The 5,760-nt window shown below is 34.7% G+C and overlaps 1 long non-coding RNA gene across 1 annotated transcript; it reads right to left on the bottom strand.

Annotated features, from left to right (window-relative positions):
* Positions 1 to 1,276: 1,276 nt before the first annotated feature.
* LOC124173902 lies at positions 1,277 to 5,208 on the bottom strand. The gene is made up of 3 exons (XR_006868806.1): positions 5,168 to 5,208; positions 4,426 to 4,497; positions 1,277 to 1,318 (listed from the first exon to the last, which is right to left on the bottom strand). It is a non-coding gene; the product is annotated as an uncharacterized LOC124173902 (long non-coding RNA).
* Positions 5,209 to 5,760: the final 552 nt, after the last annotated feature.

Below are 5,760 nucleotides of genomic sequence, written 5' to 3'. Positions count from 1 at the left end.
TGGAAACAAGGCATTAGGCGCGGGGTTGGCGGAGGGAGGGGGGCTTGCGGCGGAATAACATGGTCTCGGAGCTGCAAAGACAGTGCAGCGACAACCGACTTCTCCCGAGAGTAACCGAACGTGTCCGAACGGTTCACGAGTCTGCCAATCCCGTAAACTGCACAACAAGAGGTTTGTCATGTCCGCCGCTAGAGTTGTTTTCGCTCCGCGCGCATTAAAATCAGCTTCAAAAATCGCCACTCGAGGCGCTGACATGCAACGGTATTCAGAGTCCTCTGAATGGCTGTTCTCGACGCTACTCTTTCTCTATATTACCAGAGTCCTCTGGATGGCAGTTCTCTACACTACTCCCTCATAGGGTCGAGTCGTTCCATACACTTCCACTATGGGAATTGAGACGTCGGCCATTTTAGTTCTTCCGTCTCTATAGAGTCTTATGGGGGAAAGTGATATAATGCCAGTTTTTTCATAAATACGCGATTCCTGTCGCATTTTCGGTAATTATAAATTATAATATATTCAGTCTTGAGGTACTAGGAACACTTTACTATCAATTTGTAAATTTTAAATCGTGAAAAATAACAAATATTCGCGCTTCAGTTAAGTTTTGATTCTTTTCACAGGACGTTTTTCTAGATATGAAACTCTCATATTTATGTCTGAAACAGGGTAAATTATTTCCAAAATTACTATTACTGCTCTCAGGGCTACTATATAGCGATTTTTTCTCGTCAAAGGAATAATTTCAGATTTTGAAAAGTACAATATCAGCTGAGAGAGAATTGTTATCTTCTGATCGGAAGAGATTTCGCATGTAATATCCGAGTAAACTTCCATGAAAACAGCGCAATGGATATTATACGAGGAATTTGAGGACAAGTCTGGTCAATTTTTAGTGCCGACAAATCGGAAATATTATCCTACCCCAAAATTAGACAAGAAAAACTACAGAAGTCACAAGCTGACATGCAGTTTTTGTACTTTTCACGAGAGTTGCAGATCATAAAAGATATCATCAAAGGAGGTATATAAAGGAAAAAATCACATTTTTCCAAAGTATATAATGTACACACACCAGAAATGTTACATTTTAAGATTTCCAGAATGATTTAACAATTCCATTGAAACTAAGATTATTTACATAATGCAAAATAAATAAATCTGAAGTGCACATGATGTAACATTTCTATTAAAATGGATTCAAATTAGTAGGAGAGAATGATGTACAGGTGATGACAGCTGCCACACATCTTGCATTATTCTCAATTTTGCTATGTTCCTTTACCACCAATGACATTGACTACTCGAGTACATGAACCTGTAATTAAAAATATAAATAAAATTTCGTTAATTACACCAAAAGCATTAATTCACAAATAATTTTCATGAACAGCATCTCAGTGATACATCAAATTCTCACAATCAACAGTCATGATAAAGTTCTATAATGTGTAGATGTTTATTAAACATGCAATCACTTAAGTTTCTATATCATATTTCATGGTTTGAGCAATAGGAAATTAATAAATTAAATTTCAATTGGCAGACAACTTTCGGGAAATTAATTACCAAGATGGCAATCTTCCTGTCAGCATACAAAATTATAAAAAGGAATAATATGACATTAACATTCCACAACACTGTTACTCAGTGGCATAACTACGGGGGGAGGAAGGGAAAGATCCCTCCCCAAAGCCTCAGAGAAATAAAAAAATTATTTATAATTATTTTATAGATTGAACTGCATCGACTAAAAGTTAAATCTTTAGTGCCAAAATGATTTCAAATGTATTTCCAGGAATTTTATTCTTCAAAAATTTTCTTTAACTGATTCGTTGTCTGATGGGGGGGGGGGGGGTGCCACCCAAGGCCATCCTATCCTTCCCAAAGCATATTCCTAGTTACGCCATTGCCATTACTCCTTGACACAAATATTTTAACATTTATCAGATCATCTAAAAATATTATCAAATTGAAGGCACACAGTCATATTAAACTACTCCATTGCCTAATCTCGACCATCATATGCTCTCCCCCTTTAAAAAATATTTACATTTTAAAACATTCCAAACAGCGGAATAGGTTGATAGATTTCACATTTAATAGGTATTCTCAAACGTATCCCATATTTTAACCCCAGAATACTGTTTAGCAAAGAATTCATGTCAATGGTGAAGGTAGGTACCCCCCAATTAATGACCCTCATTATAACGATGAACACCATTTACCTATCTCCATTAACACCATCATGGAATGTGTCATACAGTTTCCTCCGGTATTACATCCATTATAATAACATTCAGACCAGGATTAAGTAGTCAATAGTTATGGAAAAAAATTGACTGTATAAGAGGAATCTCAGAATAGTAGTGAATTTATGCACAGCAAGACCAAACTTGCTTATCAAAAGAGACACTAGTAATTATGAAGAACAGATTTCAACCCCAGAAAACTGTTCAGTGAAGAGTACAAGTCAATTTTCATGGTACCCTCAAATCAATGAGATGAACAACATTTACACTCTCCATTAACACCGTCATGGAATATATATATTTTCTTTAAGTACAACATATAATGTAGTAATTTGCCAAAAGGATTAAGCAATCCACACTTCTGGAAAGAAACTAACTTAAAAAGAGGAATCTCAGAATTGCAGTGCATTTATGCACAAAAAAACTAAACTTACCCATCAAAAGAAGTATTCTCAATTATGAAGAAGAGACTTGGCACTAGAAAAAGCTTTGAAAGCAACTGAAGCTATACCAAGAAGGGCAAGTATCGAAGGAAAAATAAATACATTGGCCTATGCTGCTGATGTAGCCTTAATAGCCTATAGTAAAAGTAACCTCAAATCAGTAGCCCAAGTAGAATAGTAATAAAAGTAGGATTACAGGTAATTGAAAATAAAACTAAATATATGAAAATTGGAAGAGTGGCAGAGCCTAACATTTCTGTCACCATTAACTGCCAAAATGAAATAGATGAAGAGATACAAATGGGGATAAATTAAGCTAATAGATGCTACAGGAGCCTATCAAAATTATCATAGATCCAACTTCTCAATATACCAACTCCAGGTATATATCAACTCAAGATAGATAAAAATTAGAATGTATACTATCATAATACAGCAAGTGCTCTTAAATGAGGCTGAGGTAAAGACCCTAACAAAGCAGCCTTAGAAGAAGTAAATAACTGTTGGAAATTAAATATTGAGAAGGATATATGGTCCAACGTTTGACGAAGGGGTTTGGAGAATACTGAAAAACATAGAGCAGGAAACTTCATAAAACAAGATATTGTCACTGTGATCAGAAGTAGGAGAATTGCATGGCTTGGTCATGTAAGAAGAAGTGAGGAGTGTGGAGAGGTCAACCAGAGGGAAGACACCCACAAGAAAGGCCAAGACTAAGATGCAATGACCCAGTGTTTGAGGGCATGGGATGAGTTGGGGAAAGGGTTGACATTATGGAGGACAGAGGAGTCTGAAGAGACAACTTGTTGGTGAGGCCAAATATCGACTTGGATTTGAGTATGGAATCATATTACTTGCAATATTTAATTTGATTAAACATGTTTTGGGCTTGAATTCCCCCCTCTCTAAGAACGACTGTTGCACTTATTTGTAATTTGATTTCAGCATTAATCTCATGAACTTAATAACATTTCATACATACTAATTTCCTCTGCAAAAATAAGGGGGTACTTCGTAACTGGAACTTTAAAACTTGACTGAAGGATAAAAAGCAGTGGCTTCATAGTATGTGGTTTACAATATCATTGATTAAAAAATTCAACCATGTTGCAATGACCTATTGCAAAATTATTTTAACCATATGCTGAAGTAGAAAATTGAAAGTAAGAATTACAACTCTACAGCATGCTTAAAACACTCTGTTGTACTTCAACCATACAGTATAGTAGGCCCTTATAATGTATTCTACTGAAGACAAAATGATTCTTTGGTGTTCTATACAAAAAATACGAGAACTAAACAAGAAACCCAAAAATTACATTTAAATATGAATTATCTTCTGCATGTTTATCGATGAAGCCATAATATCTTTGGAAAAGAATGATGCCAAGCTTAAAATGATAAAAATTCAGCCAATCAGTGATGTATAAAAAAAGTAAAGCTTATACTACAATTAAAGTTAAGTTCGAACTCAAAGAGAACCAATGCGTCTAATATTTATATGCCACTTTCATTATGAGGTTTTTGGCTTTTACTTTGCAGTGCACCATTTTCCTCTAGGAACCCTAATGAATTACCTTCAACAAATATATTCAAAGCTACAGACACTAACCTCAACCCTTAAGAAACAAATAAATGGCAATGTGGTACCCTATTCATACATACTGGTGAGAAAGGATAGTTGAACGTTCAATGTCAGGGTATTTCGTGTAAAATGTAGTTAAACTTACCCAATCAGTAATTTTAGCATCTTGCACTAGTTCTTCCTATGTTGCTCCCTCGCCAAATGACACCCTTGGAACCTGCTTGAACAGCAGGAGCAACATGCAAGTGATAATGCAAATCAAATTTATTAATTTATTCCAATGGTAAACATTATTAATCACTAGAATATAGAATCAACGCAAAAGGAAATGGCAGAAAGTCCCCCTACGGCTAAGGATAAACACCATAAATGGATTTAGGAGTACAATATCCTAGGTTTATCGCAACATATCACTAAGAAATGCATTTAATGAAGATTTTATTGCAACAGAAATCATGATATCTCCAAGATATCATTAAAACCGTATTATTTTCACACAATACCGCATCAGGTCTTGAATAAGTTATATCTACACATTAACAATAAGCTTCCACTCCACTCTTAACAATCACTATTTATACAAGATTTATAAAAGCACAATTAAACGCACAGGCTTAATAAAAGTAAATATAAAAGTAAAACAATAAGTTTTAGAGAAATGTACATGAATAATATACACACTGACAATAACGCATTGAAATTGAAATGGTGTACGAAGAAATAATCAAAAACTCCTAGTTATCCATAGCCATATTTTTTTAATAACTCTCAATAATTAGGCATGAATGGTACCGTCCTCTTTGATAATCACTGAAGCCATTTCAGAAAAACCTAATTAATTATATATTTCCATATTTTACCATTAGTTACTAAGCTCGAATACGTACCACAAGTAAATATTCGGCCAAAGATGTTGAAACTTCAAGTACACAGGAGCAGACAGCAGTATAAGCACTGGGCCACGACAAAAGTTCGGTGTTGATGTATTTTTCCGTTTTAACCAGCCCTAGGAATGTAATCCTCTTCAAACAAAACTGGAATTAAAAATTCGGAATGAGTCAAGGAAAAGATTAGTCGCAAAAGCGACTCGTCGAGATTTTAATTGCATCCTAAAATTAAGCATTCACACTACTTCGAAATATAATAGTCATTCTTCTCATGAACAACACACAAATAAAGCAATGAAAAGCGGAGTTTCGTCCACTAATATGTATCTGGATATGCAGATTCTAGTCAAAAACGTAATTTCCTTTATTGATGTAAATGACCGTAAGATTACTTCATACCGGCATTGACAAAAACAAATATTTTTATTGAATACAAAACTAGCAGCACTAATAGTTATTGTTACCCTTTCTGGTACGTAGTAAAGAACTACATCAATCATCTCTGCAACCCAGACTAAATATTATATTTTAGTCACAAAATTTCACATATTCCATTGATAAATAGAAAACACAGAAGCACAAAAACACTCGTC

Source organism: Ischnura elegans, chromosome 1 (assembly GCF_921293095.1).
Source record: "Ischnura elegans chromosome 1, ioIscEleg1.1, whole genome shotgun sequence".
Taxonomy (NCBI): Eukaryota; Metazoa; Arthropoda; class Insecta; order Odonata; family Coenagrionidae; genus Ischnura; species Ischnura elegans.
This window is presented reverse-complemented; position numbering and strand designations above follow the sequence as displayed.